The sequence below is a fragment of the Oncorhynchus clarkii genome, chromosome 9 (genome assembly GCF_045791955.1).
Source record: "Oncorhynchus clarkii lewisi isolate Uvic-CL-2024 chromosome 9, UVic_Ocla_1.0, whole genome shotgun sequence".
Lineage (NCBI taxonomy): Eukaryota > Metazoa > Chordata > Actinopteri > Salmoniformes > Salmonidae > Oncorhynchus > Oncorhynchus clarkii.
The window spans coordinates 8213312-8236731 of NC_092155.1; the positions used below are offsets into that span (position 1 = coordinate 8213312).

Below are 23420 nucleotides of genomic sequence, written 5' to 3' on the forward strand. Positions count from 1 at the left end.
TGAGAACTGGGCACCAAGCAACAAATCTATTGGTTGGGGATGTTAGACATAGATATACATACATGCGTATGTGGACACTTCTTCAAATGAGTGGATTTGGCTATTACAGCCACATCCGTTGCTGCCAGGTGTATAAAATCGAGCACACAGCCATGCAATTGCCAAGAAGAAACGTTGGCATTAGAATGGCCTTTAATGAAGATCTCGGTGACTTTCAACGTGGCACCGTCACAGGATGCCACCTTTCCGACAAGTCAGTTTGTCAAATTTCTGCCCTGTTATTGTGAAGTAGAAAGGCCACACAAGCTCACAGAACGGGACCGCTGAGTGCAGAGGCGCGTAAACATCGTCTGGCGGCTGCTGAAGGGAGGACGGCTCACAGTAATGGAATCAATGGAATGGGATCAACCACATCTTTTGATGTGTTTGATACCAGTCCATTTACTCCATTCCAGACATTATTATGAGCCGTCCTCCCCTCGGCAGCCTCCACTGGTTGCAACACTCACTACACGGTTCCAAACCTCCTCTGGAAGCAATGTCAGCAGGTGAACTGATCGTTGGGGAGCTTCATGAAATGGGTTTCCGTGGCCGAGCAGCCGCACACAAGCCTAAGATCAACATGCTCAATGCCAAGCATCTGCTGGAGTGGTGTAAAGCTCGCTGCCATTGGACTCTGGAGCAGTGGAAACGCATTCTCTGGAGGGATGAATCAGGCTTCACCATCTGGCAGTCTAACCGATGAATCTGTTTTTTTGTGCGGATGCCAGGAGAACACTACATGCCCCATTGCATAGTGCCAACTGTAAAGTTTGGTGGAGGAGGAATAATGGTCTGGGGCTGTTTTTCATGGTTCAGGCCTCTTAGTTCCAGTGAAGGGAAATCTTCACGCTACAGCATACAGTGTCAGTCTAGAAAATGATGTACTTCCACATTTATGGCAACAGTTTGGGGAAGGTCCTCCTGTTTCCGCATGACAATTCTACGGTGCACAAAACGAGGTCCGTACAGAAATGGTTTGTCGATTGTTGTGAAAGAACTTGACTGGCCTGCACAGAGCCCTGACCTCAACCCCATCGAACACCTCTGGGATGAATTGGAACGCCGACTGCGAGCCAGGCCTAAACGCCAAACATCAGTGGAAAGGGGGGGACCAACTCCATATTAATGCCCATGATTTTGGAATCAGATGTTCGACGAGCAGGTGTCCACATACTTTTGGTCATGTGGTGTAGCCTGATGGTTAGGGATGATAAATAGGGTTAGAGAACAAGAGACAAGTGTACGTTGTTAAAATAATTATTTATTTAACTGTGAAGTCTGCCAGACTTATTTCCAAGTGTGTGTTCACCCCGGGACTCCATCGTAGCCTTGGTACCCAGCTGTTCTTCTCTTTCTCCTCCTCTTTCTCCTCTCTCACCCTCTCTCCTGGTTCCTCCCCCTTTTCCTCTCTCTCTACCTCTTTCTCGTCTCTCTCTACCTCTTTCTCCTCTCTCTCCTTCTCTCACCCTCTCTCCTGGTTCCTCCCCCTTTTCCTCTCTCTCTACCTCTTTCTCCTCTCTACCTCTTTCTCCTCTCTCTCCTTCTCTCTTTTCTCTCCCTCTCTCCTGGTTCCTCCCCCTTTTCCTCTCTCCCCTCTTCCTTCTCTTCCATTTAGAGTGTCCTGCTGAGTTTGCGGTGCATTCTATCACTGGCCTCCATCTGAGCTTTGGTATCCAGCAGTTCTTCTAGCTGCCTTCTCATCCGGGCCATATCCAGCTGGGTGGCTTGACACTGTTAAATCCAATCAATCAATCAATCAATCATCAGTCAATCTGTCTACAATATATAAATATCTATCCATCCACAAATCAACACCTCACCTGTTCTCTCAAGCACGCCGACTCCTCCCGCAGTGCGGCGGCGGCCACAGCTAGCTGCTCACTACGCTCTCGACACTGGGACTGCATCTTCACTGCGTCCGTCAAGAGGGACTCGACGCTCACTGCTACGGAGTCACACTGGTCCTTAGACATGGTCTGAAGAGAGACGGAGAGATGTGGAGAGAGAGAAGGAGGAGAGGCATTCAGAGACTGGTCCTTTGACATGGTCCGAAGAGAGACGGAGGGATGTGGAGAGAGAGAAGGAGGAGAGGCATTCAGAGACTGGTCCATTGAAATGGTCTGAAGAGAGATGGAGGGATGTGGAGAGAGAGAAGGAGGAGAGGCATTCAGAGACTGGTCCTTTGACATGGTCTGAAGAGAGACGGAGGGATGTGGAGAGAGAGAGAAGGAGGAGAGGCATTCAGAGACTGTTCCTTTGGCATGGTCTGAAGAGAGACAGAGAGAGAAGGAGGAGAGGCATTCAGAGACTGGTCCATTGAAATGGTCTGAAGAGAGATGGAGGGATGTGGAGAGAGAGAAGGAGGAGAGGCATTCAGAGACTGGTCCTTTGACATGGTCCGAAGAGAGACGGAGGGATGTGGAGAGAGAGAAGGAGGAGAGGCATTCAGAGACTGGTCCATTGAAATGGTCTGAAGAGAGATGGAGGGATGTGGAGAGAGAGAAGGAGGAGAGGCATTCAGAGACTGGTCCTTTGACATGGTCTGAAGAGAGACGGAGGGATGTGGAGAGAGAGAAGGAGGAGAGGCATTCAGAGACTGGTCCTTTGACATGGTCTGAAGAGAGACGGAGGGATGTGGAGAGAGAGAAGGAGGAAAGGCATTTAGAGACTGGTCCTTTGGCATGGTCTGAAGAGAGACAGAGAGAGAAGGAGGAGAGGCATTCAGAGACTGGTCCTTTGGCATGGTCTGAAGAGAGACGGAGGGATGTGGAGAGAGAGAAGGAGGAGGCATTTAGAGACTGGTCCGTTGACATGGTCTGAAGAGAGACGGAGGGATGTGGAGAGAGAGAAGGAGGGGAGGCATTTAGAGACTGGTCCTTTGGCATGGTCTGAAGAGAGACGGAGGGATGTGGAGAGAGAGAAGGAGGAGGCATTTAGAGACTGGTCCGTTGACATGGTCTGAAGAGAGACGGAGGGATGTGGAGAGAGAGAAGGAGGGGAGGCATTTAGAGACTGGTCCTTAGACATGGTCTGAAGAGAGACGGAGGGATGTGGAGAGAGAGAAGGAGGGGAGGCATTTAGAGACTGGTCCTTAGACATGGTCTGAAGAGAGACGGAGGGATGTGGAGAGAGAGAAGGAGGGGAGGCATTTAGAGACTGGTCCTTTGACTTGGTGATGGTGGTGATGGATGGTCTATACAGGTGGAGAGAGAGAGAAAGTCCCCAGATAGGATGAAGGTAAAGAAGAATGAAGGGAAAGTACAGCAGTGGCAGCTCAACATGTCCATCTGTGTAACTCTCCTCTCTCTAAACACGACACACACAGTGGAAACAAGATTCACAAAACACTTCTTATGCAAAAAAATTAAGAAAGTTCCTATTTTAAGAAGCATGTGCAATTCCTCAACATCTTAAGATATAATTTTCTTAGAAACTCTCACATATCTTCTTAGAAACTTCTTATCTATGTACTTAAGAATATTGCTGCTAGGCAACCGATCTAGCTAGCTATGTAAAGTGGGGCAAAAAAGTATTTAGTCAGCCACCAATTGTGCAAGTTCTCCCACTTAAAAATATGAGAGAGGCCTGTAATTTTCATCATAGGTACACTTCAACTATGACAGACAAAATGAAAAAAATCACATTGTAGGATTTTTAATGAATTTATTTGCAAATTATGGTGGAAAATAAGTATTTGGTCAATAACAAAAGTTTATCTCAATACTTTGTTATATACCCTTTGTTGGCAATGAGAGAGGTCAAACGTTTTCTGTAAGTCTTCACACACTGTTGCTGTTATTTTAGCCCATTCCTCCATGCAGATCTCCTCTAGAGCAGTGATGTTTTGGGGCTATTGCTGGGCAACACAGACTTTCAACTCCCTCCAAAGATGTTCTATGGGGTTGAGATCTGGAGACTGGCTAGGCCACTCCAGGACCTTGAAATGCTTCTTACGAAGTAACTCCTTCGTTGCCCGGGCGGTGTGTTTGGGATCATTGTCATGCTGAAAGACCCAGCCACGTTTCATCTTCAATGCCCTTGCTGATGGTAGGCTTTGTTACTTTGGTCCCAGCTCTCTGCAGGTCATTCACTAGGTGTGTGGTTCTGTGGTTCCGTGTGGTTCTGGGATTTTTGCTCACCGTTCTTGTGATCATTTTGACCCCACGGGGTGAGATCTTGCGTGGAGCCCCAGATCGAGGGAGATTATCAGTGGTCTTGTATGTCTTCCATTTCCTAATAATTGCTCCCACAGTTGATTTCTTCAAACCAAGCTGCTTACCTATTGCAGATTCAGCCTTCCCAGCCTGGTGCAGGTCTACAATTTTGTTTCTGGTGTCCTTTGACAGCTCTTTGGTCTTGGCCATAGTGGAGTTTGGAGTGTGACTGTTTGAGGTTGTGGACAGGTGTCTTTTATACTGATAAGTTCTAACAGGTGCCATTAATACAGGTAACGAGTGGAGGACAGAGGAGCCTCTTAAAGATGAAGTTACAGGTCTGTGAGAGCCAGAAATCTTGCTTGTTTATAGGTGACCAAATACTTATTTTCCACCATAATTTGCAAATAAATTCATTAAAAATCCTACAATGTGATTTTTTTCTCTCATTTTGTCTGTCATAGTTGAAGTGTACCTATGATGAAAATTACAGGCCTCTCTCATCTTTTTAAGTGGGAGAACTTGCACAATTTGGTGGCTGACTAAATACTGTTTTGCCCCACTGTAGCTAGCAATGGCAATCACGTTAGCATATTTATTACCGAGATTACTGTTCTAAAACATGTTATTGGGTTTAAAACAATCAACACGGAAACTTTCAGATTAAGTTTGTGTGAATTAAATACGATAAATGGCTTTTATGAGCGTGTTTTCCCAGCTCAACATTAAGGCTTTAACCATCTTGGAATAAAGAAACATTTCCAAGATGAAATCAAACAACTTTATTTTCAGGAATCACATTTCTTCTTACTTCATCATTGTTTATGTTTCTCCTTAAGCAAAAAGTTAAGAACATTTCCAAAAACTTGAAGGATGTGTATGAAGGATATCAATTTAGCTTAACTTTCTTTATAGATCTATAGTTAAATTGGGGGGGGGGGGGGGGGGGGGGTCTATAGTTAAATTGGGGGGGGGGGAATGGCAGCTAAGACATGTTGTTCTTAAGACGGTTTTGTGAATCTGGGTCCTGGACCCCATACGTCCAGAGCTTAGCCTGGAATCTAAAGCTTACAGGGGCTTGTCTCTCACCAGCAAGCTCCTGGCATTACAACTAGGTGCAGGCCTGACCGGCCCCATAGTGTGTGGGTGTGTGTCCCACATTTAAAGAGCTTTAAACACAAACACATATGTGAGCTGAGGGATGACACCTATCTAGGGCTCACAGCATGGAATCGGCAGTGTGTGTGTGTGTGTGTGCCTGCCTGCCTGCGTGTGAGTATGGTGACGCAGACAGAGACAACCAGGTCACGCCCTATAACCTGTGTACAAACAAGATCACCGTCTGGACTAACCCTAGCAGAGTGTTTTATAGAGCTGGGACATATTCTAGAATGTAGAATAGTGTTCCAATTCTAGATGTTCAGTCACATGACATTATTTGTTAATAGTGGCGTTACCATGGCTGCCATAGAATGGTGTAAGGTCATGTAAATGACTCATAATGCAGAAACCTCATTGGTCCAACTCTCCGTCAGTAGCTAGGTGAACATAGATGCTGTAGTTGGGGGAGAGCATCAATCAAACACGGAATATTAAATACTCCAGATAGACCTGACTGAATGATCCATGAGGCTCGAAGTGGCCTGAAAGAGGCTTACTCCTGGCTTATCGAGCCTAACCCTTCATCCCCCTCTCTCTCTCTCTCTCTCTCTCTCTCTCTCTCTCTCTGTCTCTCTCTCTCTCTCTCTCTGTCTCTCTCTCTCTCCTTTTTTTTGTGTGGCTTTGACACATAAGTCAAATGTACAAAAACAACAAAAGACATCTAAAATAAAGGTCATTTTAAAAGTCAAGTCAATAGCAGGATTCACACTAGCTCTTTTTCTATTCATTGATTAGTTCCGTTGTCATAGCAGTTAACAAGACTTGTCCGCAATATTTGACGACATTAAAGCTTACCAAAGATGACAGGTGCCTTTTCAATATGGAGGACCTTGTTCAGGTAGATCCTCAGCTCGTTTTATTCTCCTGTTTTCTGGACGTTCGACTCAACACCGTCTCGCTCTCTCTCTCTCTCTCTCTCTCTCTCCTTCAAAGATCTGTCTCGCTTCCTTCTCTTCCCGTCTTCCTCTCCCTTGGAACATGCCCGATACTCGACCGCACGTTAATCCCACGAGATGAGAGCGAGAGAGAGAGAGGGGGGAGAGAAGAGAGAGACACAGAGAGAGAGAGAGAGAGAGAGACAGAGGGAGGGGAGAGAAGAGAGAGACAGAGAGAGGGGAGAGAAGAGAGAGAGAGAGGGGGAGAGAAGAGAGAGAGAGAGAGAGAGAGAGGGGGGGAGGGAAGAGAGAGAGAGAGAGAGCGAGATAAGCTCCTCTACAATCCATTTAAATCTCTAGGAGACAGGATATAAGTAAACGAACAGGTCCAATCCAGGTTATTATTAGGTTTACAGCAAATCAGGCCCCCTGCTGTTGCTTCCTTTTACAGCTAGAGGGCGCCAGTCACAGCACACAAAAATAAGTATTAAAAAGATATTTAGACGGTAGGATACTCTCGCGCTTCCTCAGTGGAAAGATGCTATCGAGGAGGCGAGGACAATCTTCTGTTCTCCTACTAGCCAATTGACACTCTCCTCAACCACTCGACGACCCATCGAAGAAGAAGTCACAGTGACTGACACATTGACTTCCATAGAGATCGTGTCCAAATAGAAAACAATAGTATAGCAACATCAGAGAGCGAGAGAGAAGGGGAAAACTAGAACCAGAGAGGGGGGAGAGACAGAGAAGGGGGGGGGGGGTAGAGAGAGACACACAGAGACAGAGAAGGGGGGGGGGGGGGTAGAGAGAGACACACAGAGACAGAGAAGGGGGGGGGGGGTAGAGAGAGACACACAGAGACAGAGAAAGGACAGACTAGGGTCCCCCAGCCACATTATATTTCACACGGGCACAAATGACCTGAGGGCCCAGCAGGAAAGGGTATCCACAGCACTCAAGGGAGTGATTTGAAAAAGCTTCTCAAATCAAATTGTTTTGGTCACATACACACGGTTAGCAGATGTTAATGCGAGTGTAGCGAAATGCTTGTGCTTCTAGTTCCGACAGTGCAGTAATATCCAACGAGTAATCTAACCTCAGGACTACATGATGACTTGCTGTCTCCAGTCCACCTGGCCGTGCTGCTGATAGTAAAAGCTTCGTGTTCCATCGTGTCCAGTGTTGTTTTTGTGCGGTTTAGGCCCCGACCGTCACAGTAGATGTGAGCAGAGCATGTTGAGCATCTGATACATACCTCTGAGGTCCCAGGATGGGGCTTGGGTAGGTGTAACAGTGGGGGTTGGGCCTGTTGCTCTGCTCACAGCCTGGGCATATGTCCTGCTGTCAGGTTGAGGTCCTTGCAGCTGGGGCGGGGGGGCATGGGGTGGGCAGAAGGGGCATATGTCTGATATGGGAGGGCCTATATAGGGTGTGGGTTGTTTGGGGTGGTCTCAGCTGGTTGGGGTGTGGCTGATGATGCTGTGGTCTGGGTGTAGGTCCTCTTGGCGTGGGTTCTCTCAGTGCAGGTCCTTCAGGTCTGGGTGGGTGTCTCTCTGGTCTGGGCGGGTGTCTCTCTGGTCTGGGAGGGTGTCTCTCTGGTCTGGGAGGGTGTCTCTCTGGTCCGGGAGGGTGTCTCTCTGGTCTGGGAGGGTGTCTCTCTGGTCTGGGAGGGTGTCTCTCTGGTCTGGGAGGGTGTCTCTCTGGTCTGGGAGGGTGTCTCTGTGGTCTGGGAGGGTGTCTCTCTGGTCCGGGAGGGTGTCTCTCTGGTCCGGGAGGGTGTCTCTCTGGTCTGATTTCCAGGCCCAGGGACATGTACTAGTTTGTGGAAATGCCAGAACGGGACAAGAACCTGACACCCTCAGCACACAGGGGGACAAACACCTACCTGCAGGTGACAGCATTCCCTCCCCCATATACCCTCCTAGACACAACTACGACAACATAACCAACAAAAACGGGTCACAACTCATGCAGCTATGTTAAACACTGGGTATGTACATAGTCAATGGTTCGGAGGACTCCTATAGTAGGTACACATATATCTCATATCTTGGTACTGTAGACTACTTTATCACTGACCTCAACCCATAGTCTCTTAGAGTGTTCAGTCAGTCCACTGACACCCCTATCAGATCACAACAGCCCCTGGGGGGGCTCGGAATGAAGCCGGGGGGGCACGTGTGACCCCGGGGAACATGTTTGTTTTTGCTGCAGGGAGCAGTTTTTTTTGTTGCACCGAACAAGAGCACAGAGCACACAGCACACAGCACAGAGCACACAGCACACAGCACAGAGCACACAGCACAGAGCACAGAGCACAGAGCACACAGCACAGAGCACACAGCACACAGCACACAGCACAGAGCACACAGCACAGAGCACAGAGCACAGAGCACACAGCACAGAGCACACAGCACAGAGCACACAGCACAGAGCACAGAGCACAGAGCACACAGCACAGAGCACACAGCACAGAGCACAGAGCACAGAGCACACAGCACAGAGCACACAGCACAGAGCACACAGCACAGAGCACAGAGCACAGAGCACACAGCACAGAGCACAGAGCACAGAGCACACAGCACACAGCACAGAGCACAGAGCACAGAGCACACAGCACACAGCACATAGCACATAGCACAGAGCACACAGCACAGAGCACACAGCACAGAGCACACAGCACAGAGCACACAGCACAGAGCACACAGCACAGAGCACACAGCACAGAGCACAGAGCACACAGCACATAGCACACAGCACACAGCACAGAGCACACAGCACAGAGCACACAGCACACAGCACACAGCACAGAGCACACAGCACAGAGCACAGAGCACACAGCACAGAGCACAGAGCACACAGCACACAGCACAGAGCACACAGCACAGAGCACACAGCACACAGCACAGAGCACACAGCACAGAGCACACAGCACAGAGCACACAGCACAGAGCACACAGCACAGAGCACACAGCACAGAGCACACAGCACACAGCACAGAGCACACAGCACACAGCACACAGCACAGAGCACACAGCACACAGCACACAGCACAGAGCACAGAGCACACAGCACAGAGCACACAGCACAGAGCACAGAGCACAGAGCACACAGCACACAGCACAGAGCACACAGCACAGAGCACACAGCACAGAGCACACAGCACAGAGCACAGAGCACACAGCACAGAGCACACAGCACAGAGCACAGAGCACAGAGCACACAGCACAGAGCACAGAGCACAGAGCACAGAGCACAGAGCACAGAGCACAGAGCACAGAGCACACAGCACACAGCACAGAGCACAGAGCACAGAGCACAGAGCACACAGCACAGAGCACAGAGCACAGAGCACACAGCACAGAGCACACAGCACAGAGCACACAGCACAGAGCACACAGCACAGAGCACAGAGCACACAGCACAGAGCACAGAGCACAGAGCACAGAGCACAGAGCACACAGCACAGAGCAGGAGATATGAAGTGCAGATAACAAACCCTTAAGAGACACCATGGAAAAATATTTAACAGGGATGAAAAGAAAGGCGGAGATAATGAGACAAACGTAAGTCTCCCGAAAGCTAAGATGAGGAGATATGATGAAGACGAAGCGTATGTAGCGCTTGGCTTCACTGTGACTACGGTGGGAGACGAAGAGATATGACGAAGACGAAGGGTATGTAGCGCTTGGCTTCACTGTGACTACGGTGGGAGACGAGGAGATATGACGAAGACGAAGGGTATGTAGCGCTTGGCTTCACTGTGACTACGGTGGGAGACGAGGAGATATGACGAAGACGAAGGGTATGAAGCGCTTGGCTTCACTGTGACTACGGTGGGAGACGAGGAGATATGACGAAGACGAAGGGTATGTAGCGCTTGGCTTCACTGTGACTACGGTGGGAGACGAAGAGATATGACGAAGACGAAGGGTATGTAGCGCTTGGCTTCACTGTGACTACGGTGGGAGACGAGGAGATATGACGAAGACGAAGGGTATGTAGCGCTTGGCTTCACTGTGACTACGGTGGGGGACGAGGAGATATGACGAAGACGAAGGGTATGTAGCGCTTGGCTTCACTGTGACTACGGTGGGAGACGAGGAGATATGACGAAGACGAAGGGTATGTAGCGCTTGGCTTCACTGTGACTACGGTGGGAGACGAGGAGATATGACGAAGACGAAGGGTATGTAGCGCTTGGCTTCACTGTGACTACGGTGGGAGACGAAGAGATATGACGAAGACGAAGGGTATGTAGCGCTTGGCTTCACTGTGACTACGGTGGGAGACGAGGAGATATGACGAAGACGAAGGGTATGTAGCGCTTGGCTTCACTGTGACTACGGTGGGAGACGAGGAGATATGACGAAGACGAAGGGTATGTAGCGCTTGGCTTCACTGTGACTACGGTGGGAGACGAGGAGATATGACGAAGACGAAGGGTATGTAGCGCTTGGCTTCACTGTGACTACGGTGGGAGACGAGGAGATATGACGAAGACGAAGGGTATGTAGCGCTTGGCTTCACTGTGACTACGGTGGGAGACGAGGAGATATGACGAAGACGAAGGGTATGAAGCGCTTGGCTTCACTGTGACTACGGTGGGAGACGAGGAGATATGACGAAGACGAAGGGTATGTAGCGCTTGGCTTCACTGTGACTACGGTGGGAGACGAGGAGAAATGACGAAGACGAAGGGTATGTATGTATGTATGTTTACTGTGTCAAAAATGTTGGCAGCAGGACAGCATGAAGCCAAATAAATTAAGGCGTCACTTAAAGACATTACACCTCAACCACGCTGATAAACCGCTTGCCAACAATCGTCCCTCTTTGTGAACGCTACTTCAGTAAAGCAGCACTGTTAGGATCACATAAGGTGGCGTACCAAATTGCTCAGTGAAAACCCCCACTCCATAGCAGAGGAGCTGATACTGCCTGCAGCGTTAGACCTGGTCTCTGTCATGCTGGATGACGCAAGTGCTGCAAAAATAATAACTATCCCCCTGTCCAATGACACTGTCGCCAGACGTATAAATGACATTGCTAACGATCTTAAAGAACAGCTGGTAGATAAACTCAAAGACAAACGTTTTTCCTTACAGTTCGATGAAGCAACAAAGACTGTTTGTTTATCTCTTATGTACGTTTTGACATGACAAACTCCCTGTGAGAGGATCTACTGTTTTTTGTAAATATGTCAGAGACAGAGCCACAGCTGAAGAGCTATTCAAAATGCTGGACTGCTTCCTGACTGAGAATGGGCTAAAGTGGGAGAACTGCATTGGTGTTTGCAGTGATGGTGCACAGACCATGGCAGGGATGAGAAAAGGACTTTGGGCACTCATCAAGAAGGCCTCACCTAATGCTGATGGACACACTGTGTTATACACAGAGAAGCACTGGCATCAAGGCACCTTTCCTCTGAATTAAGTGAGGTTATGACTGACATTGCAGGTGTGGTCAATTTTATAAACACTAAAAACAGAGTCTTCTCTGCTATCTGTGAGGAGATGGGAGCTGAACATCAAGCTGTGCTGTTTCACAGTGAAGCAAGGTGGCTGTCACGAGGAAAAGTCTTGTCCCGAGTTTTTGAGCTCAGAGATAAGAATGTTTTCGGAGCAGGAGCACAAGTATGACCTCGCAGAAACATTTAGTGATGAGAACTTCCTGGCAAAACTGGCCTAGCTGAGTGACATATTTGGAAAGCTAAATGAACTAAATCAGGGGTGTCAAAGTCAAATGGACGGAGGGCCAAATAAAAAAATCAGCTACAAGACGAGGGCCGGACTGTTCGAATGTTCATTGAAAAATTTTTAAATGACGCATATAGTCTAGTGAACCTAATTGAAACTACTGAAAACCTAACAAATATATTACAATATGATCAGATAAATAAAGCAATATTTTCTTATGGCTCTGTCAGTAATCTTTAATTTTCAACAGACACAAAAGACAAATTTCCTTTATATAAATATCCCCATAACATGAACATTAAATGAAAGAAACCGGTATTCAAGGCACCATCAGTAGACTATATTTTCTATTTTAGCAAAAGTGGGCTAAATTTACTTCAAAGAAAAAACAATAATAGCAATTTTCTATCATCCACTCAACTGAAATATTTTTAAAATATAATTGGATTGAAATACAAAAAAATAAAGTGCAAAAATCTATTAATCAAAAACAACACTTTGTTTAAGGAGAAGTAACATGCAGTGAAAACAAATATTAAATTTTAACTTTTAAACTTGAACTGAGTAAAAACTCTAAATATGTGATTGCACAGTAATGTTCACTTGTTTGAGGTTGAGGGTGATACTTGGTGGTGTCCCATCTTTTCCACAAGTTCATCAATGTTCGGGGTAAGGCTCTGAGCTGAAGAAATCCTCAGAATTGAGTGGAGGTGTTCAGCAGTAAGTCGACTTCTGTGTGATGTTTTGTTCAGGTTCATCAAAGAAAACAGTTGTTCACACAGGTATGTGCTGCCAAACATAGACAACGTTTGAGCAGCCTGGATGCGCAGCTGGGGCATTGTGCCGGGGAGGAAACGGGCGAACTCCGCGGCACGCATATTTTGCCCTCAGTGCATCATTGCATTGGAGGTCAATCAACTCCATTTGGAGGTTTGGTGGTGAGCTTTCCACGTCAACAGCAAATGGGTTACCGAGCAGTTCCAACCTGCTTTTTTGTGCTTCAAAGTCAGCAAATCGGCGTCGAAAGTCAGCGGCAAGCATACCTATTTTATCAGCCAACTGTGTGCTCGGGAACGCACTGGTAGAGAGCTTCTCTTTCATGGTCTGGCAGCTGGGAAAGTGGCTCAAATTTTCTTTCCGCATCTGCGTCTCCCACAGAGTCAGTTTGGTTTTAAATGCCTTCACTGTACTGTACATATCAGAGATGACACGATCCCGACCCTGCAGCTGCAAGTTTATTGCATTCAGATGACTCGTAATGTCACACAGAAAAGCCATTTCACACAGAAACATTTCGTCTCGGAGTTGTGTTGTGTCTTTCCCTTTGCTGTCCAAGAACAGACAAATCTCCTCACGAAGCTCGAAACATCTTTGAAGCACCTTTCCCTGGCTTAGCCATCGCACCTCTGTGTGATAAGGCAAATCACCATGCTCCGTTTCTAACTCCGTCAGAAATGCCTTGAACTGGCGGTGATTCAAACCTTTGGCTCTGATAAAGTTAACTGTGCGCGTGATGATGCTCATTACATGCTCCATTTTCAAGGCTTTACCGCACAACGCTTCCTGGTGTATGATACAATGATAAGCTGTCAGCTCACCTGTCGCGTTTTCCTCTTGCATCTTTTCCCGTATCTTCGCCACCAGTCCGCTCCTGTGTCCACACATCGCAGGTGCTCCGTCGGTTGTCAAACCCACGAGTTTTTCCCAAGGCAGCTCCATCTCATTTACACATCTTGACACCTCTTCATACAAATCATGCCCCGTAGTTGTGCCATGCATAGGACGTAAAGCCAAAAACTCCTCTGTCACGCTTAGGTTGGAGTCCACTCCGCGGATGAAAATTGACAACTGGGCAATGTCAGAAATGTCGGTGCTCTCATCCACAGCCAAGGAATATGCAATAAAATCTTTTCCCTTTTTCACAAGCTGCTCTTTTAGATTGATGGACAACTGGTCTACTCTCTCGGCAATGGTGTTTCTGCTCAGACTCACATTTAAAAAGAGTTGCCTTTTTTCTGGGCAAACTTCGTCACAAACTTTAATCATGCAGTTTTTGATGAAATCCCCCTCCGTAAATGGCCGGGCTGATTTAGCGATCTCTTCTGCCAAAATAAAACTGGCCTTGACAGCAGCCTGGCCTTGTGATTTGGCTTTTTTGAACAGAGCCTGTCGAGATTTGAGGCCTCGTTTTAATTCCTCTGCCTTTTGTAGCCTTTGTTCCATGTCCATATTCTTGTTTTTGTCCGCGTGTTTCGTTTCATAATGTCGTCTCAGATTATACTCTTTCAGTACCGCCACACTTTCTCCACACAGAAGACACACAGGTTTTCCAGCTACCTTCGTGAACATATACTCCGACTCCCACCTTGTTTGAAACCCCCGGTTCTCAGTATCCACCTTCCGTTTTGCCATTTTTGATGGGTATCTGAAAGTTAATTTTACTGTGATGCTGACGACTGCTGTGCCAATAAATATTGAAATGAAGCAGCCTACTGCTCGGTGCGTCACCTTTGCATTGTGGGAAATGTAGTATTGGTGCGTGTAAAAGATCTGCGGGCTGCCGGCTTGCTGCGGGCCGGTTCTAATAATAAATCAAGATCATCCCAGGGGCCGTAAAAAACCTTCTTGCGGGCCGGATGTGGCCCGCGGGCCTTGACTCTGACATATGTGAACTAAATCTACAGCTTCAAGGGAAAGATACACACCTCCCTCAGGTCACACACAAGATCAGCTCTTTCACTCGAAAGCTTGCAATGTGGGGCAGGAGACTTGATGAAGGAAATACTGATTCATTCGAGAACCTACATGAATTTGTTGACACTATTGACTATGATGCCACCTCGGTGATTCCATATATTAAGGAACATATTTCATCACTGATGGGATTCTTTAAAAAGCACTTCCCTGAAAACAGTTCCCGATATGACTGGGTGAGAGATCCTTTCAATGCACCAGCTCCAACTGGTTTCAGCTCTGCAGAGGAGGACCAGTTCATTGATATGACGTCTGACTCCACATTGAGACTGAGGTTCACATCACAGACACTGAGTGAATTCTGGCTGAGTGTAGAGAGGCAGTATCCACTCTTAGGGGAGAGGGCCATGGGCATTCTTCTTCCTTTTGCAACATCTTATCTTTGTGAGACTGGCTTCTCTGCTGTTGCTGCACTGAAGACCAAGTACAGGTCCCAGCTAAACATTGAGCAGGAGCTGAGAGTTGTAGTATCATGCTTCAAACCCCGCTTCGAAAAGCTGTGCTCTGCAAAACGTGCTCATTGTAGCCATTAATCCCCACTTCCTCATTTTGATTTTAAAAAATCAGCACAAATTGTTTTATTCATTTTTGTTTTATAGGTCAAAGTGTTTCATATATTGCACTCCTGAGTTAATGTTGCTGATCAATTTGAATTTATTATTATTTATTGATTTTATTTTTCAGTATCAAATGGTCAAATGTTTACAGTTTAAATAAGGTTTGATTTTTCTTTTTTAAATTTTCAGGCAAATTGATGCACTTTAAGTATTTTCTGTTAGACTAAAACATAAATAATTAATAAAGTTATTCTTTATTGTAAGTTGATCTATATTTCTTTTTTTGTTTTCTTTAATGTTAATAAGGATACAATGTTATGCAGAGGTGTACTTATAACAACTTTATAGATGGGGGGGGGGGTGGGGTGGGGGGGGGGGGGCGTAACAGAAAATAATTGAAAAGCACTGCTCTACTTGAACAAAGCTTTGCTCAATCATGAGGCATCAAAGCCAAAGGAACTGAGTAACATTAAGAAATGCTATAGATGGAAGGAATGTAGATAGGAAACCTACCAAAAAACTATTAGGCAACAACAAATTCAATCCCTTTTAGACAACTTCCCGGACAGAATGTTTCACTGTAATAGTGAAGGTGTAAACTTGGCAGTAGAAAATCCTAACAGTATATTTGACCTCTCAGCTTCCCTATCAAATCTAAAAATGTCAAACCGAAAACCAAAGAAAATGAACAACAATAACAAATGGTTTGGTGAAGAATGCAAAAAATCTGAGAAAGAAATTGAGAAACCTGTCAAACCAAAAACATAGAGAAAACCCAGAAAACCTGAGTCTATGCCTAGTGAATCACTAAAACAATACAGAAATTCTACACGGAAAAAGGACCAGCACGTCAGAAATACACAGACATACCACCCTGCATACCACTGCTGGCTTGCTTCTGAAGCTAAGCAGGGCTGGTCCTGGTCAGTTCCTGGATGGGAGACCAGATGCTGCTGGAAGTGGTGTTGGAGGGCCAGTAGGAGGCACTCTTTCCTCTGGTCTAAAAAAATATCCCAATGCCCCAGGGCAGTGATTGGGGACATTGCCCTGTGTAGGGTGCCGTCTTTCAGATGGGACGTTAAACGGGTGTCCTGACTCTCTGAGGTCATTAAAGATCCCATGGCTCTTATTGTAAGAGTAGGGGTGTTAACCCCGGTGTCCTGGCTAAATTCCCAATCTGGCCCACAAACCATCACGGTCACCTAATAATCCCCAGTTTACAATTGGCTCATTCATCCCCCTCCTCTCCCCTGTAACTATTCCCCAGGTAGTTGCTGCAAATGAGAACATGTTCTCAGTCAACTTACCTGGTAAAATAACGGTTAAATAAAAATTTAAATAAAACTACGGAAATTAACAGCACTACTATCATTACCAGCAGACTAGTTAATTTCCTCAGTGAAAACAATGTACTGAGCAAATGTCAAATTGGCTTTTTACCTAATTACTGTCAACAGACCATGTATTCACCCTGCACACCCGAACTGACAAACAAACAAACCAAAACAAAGGCAAAGTCTAATCGTGCTTTGTTGATTTTTAAAAAAAAAAGAGCCTTTGACTCAATTTGGCATAAGGTTCTGCTATACAAATTGATGTAAAGTGGTGTTGGGGGAAAAACATTATGAAATCCATGTACACAAACAAAATTTGTGCGGTTAAAATTGGCAAAAAAAACACACACGTCTTTCCACTGGGCCAGGGGTTGAGACAGGGATGCAGCTGAAGCCCCACCCTCTTCAACATATACAGTAGTAGTGCTGTTAATTTTGTCATTATGAGGTATTGTGATGTCATTATGCCTAGACTTTTTCCACATTGTTTTTACATTACAGCCTTATTTTAAAATGGGTTCAAATGAATATTTTTCCTCATCAATCTACACACAATAATACCCCATAATGACATCACAATACCCCATAATGACATCACAATACCTCATAATGACAAAGTGAAAACATGTTTTGAGAAATGTTTGAAAATGTATAAAAAAAATGGAAAAACTGGATTCAGACCCTTTGGTACACCAAATTGAGAGTCTTCATGCAGAATATCCTCCATGTACAATGTAAAACACAAAATAATGCATGCAGAGCAGAATTAGGCCAACACCTGCTAATTATCAAAATCCAGAAAAGAACCGTTAAATTCTACAACCACCTAAAAGGAAGAGATTCCCAAACCATCCATAACAAAGCCATCACCTACAGAGAGATGAACCTGGAGAAGAGTCCCCTAAGCAAGCTGGTCCTGGGGCGCTGTTCACAAACACAAACACACCCCACAGTTGACTTGGCTTCATATGCTATTATTATTATTATTATTATTATATATATTATTATTATTATTATTATTATATTTATTATTATTATTATTATTATTATTATTATTATTAATATTAATAATAATAATAATTAATAATAATACTATTAATAATAATAATAATATAAATTATATCCTGGCTGGTGTTCAATTCTGCTCTCCGTCAGATCCTGTATACCTTGTGAAGAATAATCTCGTTGTGGTAGCTTGTGTCAACAGAACAGCCAGCTCTGAAATTACATATCTATTTAGCAGGTAAGGAACACAATAGACCCAACTAAATCACGAGAAAACAAAAAAATAATTACTTGACACATTGGAAAGAATTATAAAAAAAAAACAGAGCAAACTAGAATGCTATTTGGCCCTAAACAGAGAGTACACAGTGGCGGAATACCTGTCCACTGTGACTGACCCAAAATTAAGGAAAGCTTTGACTATGTACAGACTCAGTGAGCATAGCCTTGCTATTGTGAAAGGCCACCGTAGGCAGACCTGGCTCTCAAGAGAAGGCAGGCTACGTGCACACTTCCCACAAGATAAGGTGGAAACTGAGCTGCACTTCCTAACCTCCTGGCCAATGAATATTAGAGACACATATTTCCCTCAGATTACACAGACCAAAACAATTCGAAAACAATTTGAAAACTCCCATACCTATTGGGTGAAGTACCACAGTGTGCCATCACAGCAGCAATATTTGTGACCTGTTGCCACTAGAAAAGGTCAACCAGTGAAGAACAAACAACATTGTAAATACAAACCATATTTATGTTTATTTTCCCTTTTCTACTTTAACTATCTTCACATCATTACAACACTGTATATAGACATAATAGAGACAGACGAGACAGAGAGAGAGACAGCGAGAGAGAGACAGAGAGAGAGACAGACAAGAGAGAGAGAGAGACAAAGAGAGAGACAGACAAGAGAGAAAGAGAGACAAAGAGAGAGACAAAGAGAGAGACAGACAAGAAGGAGACAGAGACAGAGACAGAGAGAGAAACTGTTCCCAAATGAATATAGTTCGTTCAGAGTTATTTTTGATATTTCAAACTGCGTGTCCCGGATCGCATCTGGTGTGGATGAATCAACATGCGTGTAGTCAACATGTAAACCCCAACCTTAACTTCAGACATCAAAGGATCATACTTAAAATATGGATGTCATCATATGGATGTCATCATGTTCTATATACAGTGCATTTGGAAAGTATTCAGACCCCTTGACTTTTTCCACATTTTGTTGTGTTACAGCCTTATTCTAAAATGGATTCAATATTTTTTCCCCTCATCAATCTATACACCATACCTCAGAATGACAAAGCAAAAACAGTTTTTTTTGACATTTTTGCTAATGTATAAAAAAAATGTATAAAAAAATAAATCACATTTATGTACACAGTGGCAAGAAAAGGTATGTGAACCCTTCGGAATTACCTGTGCTTAAACTGTAATTTTCACAGTGTAGGTTGGAAAAAGTATGTGAACCCCTAGGCTAATGACTTCTCCAAAAGCTAATTGGAATCAGGAGTCAGCTGACCAGGAGTCCAATCAATGAGACGAGATTGGAGATGTTGGTTAGAGCTGCTTTGCCCTATAAAAAACATTCACAAAATTGCCTGATGTGAACCATGACTCAAACAAAAGAGATCTTAGAAGACCTAAGATTGAGAATTGTTGACTTGCATAAAGCTGGAAAGGGTTACAAAAGTATCTCTAAAAGCCTTGATGTTCATCAGTCCACAGTAAGACACATGGTCTATAAATGGAGAAAGTTCAGCACTAGATGGCAGCAGCGTATGTGCACAGTTTTAGACTGATCCAATGAACCATTGCATTTCTGTTCAGAATTTTGTATCAAGACTGCCCAAATGTGCCTAATTTGTTTATTAAGAACTTTTCATGTTCAAAACTTGTGCACTCTCCTCAAACAATAGCATGGTATTATTTCACTGTAATAGCTACTGTAAATTGGACAGTGCAGTTAGATTAATAACAAGAATTTAAGCTTTCTGCCAATATCAGATATGTCTATGTCCTGGGAGATTTTCTTGTTACTTACAACCTCATACTAATCGCATTAGCCTACGTTCAACCATCCCATGGACGGGACACCGATCCTGAAGAAGTTTTAAATCCAAGGGTTCACATACTTTTCCCACCCTGCACTGTTAATGTTTACACGGTGTGTTCAATGAAGACATGAACATGTATAATTGTTTGTGTGTTATTAGTTTAAGCAGACTGTGTTTGTCTATTGTTGTGACTAGATGACGATCAGATCAAATTTTATGACCAATTTTATGCAGAAATCCAGGTATTTCCAAAGGGTTCACATATTTTTTCTTGCCACTGTTAGTATTCAGGCCGTTTACTCAGTACTTTGTCGAAGCACCTTTTGCAACAATTACAGACTTGAGTCTTCTTGGGTATGACGCTACAAGCTTGGCACACCTGTATTTAGGGAGTTTCTCCCATTCTTCTCTGAAGATCCTCTCAAGCTCTGTCAGGTTGGATGGGGACTGGGAAACTAGTCAGGATCGAGGGAAAGATCAACCGAGCAAAGTACAGAGATCCTTGATGGAATCCTGTTTCAGAGTGCTCTTTCCCTCGATCCTGACTAGTCTCCCAGTCCCTGCCACGGAGAAACACACAGCATCCATGCTTCTCCAGACGTGACGCTTGGCATTCAGGCCATAGAGTTCAATCTTGGTTTCATCAGACCAGAGGACCTTGTTTCTCATGGTTTAATAGTCTTTAGGTGCCTTTTGTTAAACTCCAAACGGGCTGTCATGTGCCTTTTACTGAGGAGTGGCTTCCATCTGGCCATTCTACCATAAAGGCCTGATTGGTGGAATGCTGCAGAGATGGTTGTCCTTCTGGAAGGTCCTCCCATCTTCACAGAGGAACTCTGGAGCTCTGTCAGACTGACCATCAGGTCCTTGGTCACCTCCCTGACCAAGGCCCTTCTCTACCGATTGCTCAGTTTGGCTGGGCAGCCAGTTCTAGGCAGCTTCTTGGTGGTTCCAAACGTCTTCCATTTAAGAATGATGAAGGCCACTGTGTTCTTGGGGAACTTCAATGCTGCAGACATTTTTTGGTACCCTTCCCCGGATCTTTGCCTCGACACAATCATGTCTCGGAGCTCTACAGACAATTCTTTCGACCTCATGGCTTGGTTTTTGCTCTGACATGCAATGGCAACGGTGGGACCTTATATAGACAGGTGTGTGCCTTTCCAAATCATGTCCAATCTACTGATTTTACCACAGGTGGACTCCAATGAAGTTGTAGAAACATCTCAAAGATGATCAAAGGAAACAGGATGCACCTGAGCTCAATTTCAAGTCTCATAGCAAAGGGTCCTTCTCAATTTCCACCTGATTGATGTGTCCAAAGTAAACCGCCTGTTGCTCTGAAGCCAGGATCTGCATACAGATACAGATTTCTGGTACCAGAAAGAAAACACTTTGAAGTTTGTAGAAATGTTAAAATAATGTAGGAGATTATAACGCAATAGATATAGTAGGAGAAAATCCAACCAGATATTTGCCCACGCTCTTACAATGGAACCTATAGGGAAATAATGAATTCTAGATCCCAGGATGCAATTCCTATGGCTTCCACAGGGTGTCAGCAGTCTATGTTCAAGGCTTCAGGCTTGTAACTTCCAAAACAAGTAAGAAATATGAGTTTTAGTACAGGGACAAACTCTTGGAAATTCGTGTTTAAGACAAGGTGCGCCTGCTTTTATCAGTTTTCAATTGAACATACTTCTTTCCGTATACTTCTTTCCGAAATAGTTTGATTACATTTTAGGGTATCTGAGGAGTCAATAGAAACGTATTTTTACTTGTTTTAACAAAGTTTAGCGGTTTCGGGTTCATTTCTCTGCTTGTTGAACGAGTGGATTACTCAAATCGATGGCGCCAACTAAACAGACTTTTTGGGATATGAAGAAGGATTTTATCTAACAAAACAACACTACATGTTATAGCTGGGACCCTTTGGATGACAAAAAAGGCTGGAGACCAGGCTGGAGACACGCACTGGAGGCCGGGTGCATGGAACTGGCACAGGATATACTGGACCGTGGAGGCGCACTGGAGGTCTGGAGCGTAGAGCTGGCACTACCCGTCCTGGCTGGATGCATGCCCACTCTAGCACGGCAAATGTGGGGAGCTGGAACAGAGCGCACCGGGCTGTGGATGCGTACCGGAGACACAGTCCGTGTAACCGCATAGCATGGTGCCTGAAGGGTCACGCGCTCCTCAAAGTGACTGTCTTGCTCCAGACTCCAACCCCTCCAAACTCTTTCTCCCTCTCCACTGCCAACCACTCCTCGCTCAAACGGTCCAGACTCCAACCCCTCCAAACTCTTTCGTCCCTCTCCACTGCCAGCCACTCCTCGCTCAAACGGTCCAAACTCCAACCCCTCGAAACTCTTTCTCCCTCTCCTCTGCCAACCACTCCTCGCTCAAACGGTCCAGACTCCAACCCCTCCAAACTCTTTCGTCCCTCTCCACTGCCAACCAGCCCTCGCTCAAACGGTCCAGACTCCAACCCCTCCAAACTCTTTCTCCCTCTCCACTGCCAACCACTCCTCGCTCAAACGGTCCAGACTCCAACCCCTCCAAACTATTTCGTCCCTCTCCACTGCCAACCACTCCTCGCTCAAACGGTCCAAGAATTCCTCCTCGGTCTCGGACTCACCGCTCAGCACCGACACCCACGTCATCTGACCCCCCCCCCAAAACATTTTTTGGGGCTGCCTCTCGGGTTTCCGTCGTGTCCTCTCCTCCTGACCACGCTGCTTGGTCCGTTTGTGGTGGGATCTTCTGCTACGATCGTTTTGAGAAGGATTGGACCAAGGTGCAACGTGGTAAGCATACAGTGCCTTGCGAAAGTATTTGGCCCCCTTGAACTTTGCGACCTTTTGCCACATTTCAGGCTTCAAACATAAAGATATAAAACTGTATTTTTTTGTGAAGAATCAACAACAAGTGGGACACAATCATGAAGTGGAACGACATTTATTGGATATTTCAAACTTTTTTAACAAATCAAAAACTGAAAAATTGGGCGTGCAAAATTATTCAGCCCCTTTACTTTCAGTGCAGCAAACTCTCTCCAGAAGTTCAGTGAGGATCTCTGAATGATCCAATGTTGACCTAAATGACTAATGATGATAAATACAATCCACCTGTGTGTAATCAAGTCTCCGTATAAATGCACCTGCACTGTGATAGTCTCAGAGGTCCGTTAAAAGCGCAGAGAGCATCATGAAGAACAAGGAACACACCAGGCATGTCCCAGATACTGTTGTGAAGAAGTTTAAAGCCGGATTTGGATACAAAAAGATTTCCCAAGCTTTAAACATCCCAAGGAGCACTGTGCAAGCGATAATATTGAAATGGAAGGAGTATCAGACCACTGCAAATCTACCAAGACCTGGCCGTCCCTCTAAACTTTCAGCTCATACAAGGAGAAGACTGATCAGAGATGCAGCCAAGAGGCCCATGATCACTCTGGATGAACTGCAGAGATCTACAGCTGAGGTGGGAGACTCTGTCCATAGGACAACAATCAGTCGTATATTGTTGTTGATTCTTCACAAAAAAATACAGTTTTATATCTTTATGTTTGAAGCCTGAAATGTGGCAAAAGGTCGCAAAGTTCAAGGGGGCCGAATACTTTCGCAAGGCACTGTACATCATTTTATTAGATGAACACGAAATACAAAAATAACAAACTACAACCGAACGTGAAGCTATATGCAGTGCAGAACGCAACTACACACAAACAAGATCCCACAATCTAAAGTGGGAAAAAGGGCTGCCTAAGTATGATC

General features: G+C 45.2%; 1 long non-coding RNA gene across 1 annotated transcript; it reads right to left on the reverse strand.

Annotated features, from left to right (window-relative positions):
- Positions 1-1422: 1422 nt before the first annotated feature.
- LOC139415860 (uncharacterized) lies at positions 1423-6350 on the reverse strand. Its single transcript, XR_011635027.1, has 4 exons — positions 6153-6350; positions 1863-2018; positions 1565-1773; positions 1423-1459 (listed from the first exon to the last, which is right to left on the reverse strand). It is a non-coding gene; the product is annotated as an uncharacterized lncRNA (long non-coding RNA).
- Between the last annotated feature and the right edge of the window lie 17070 nt (positions 6351-23420).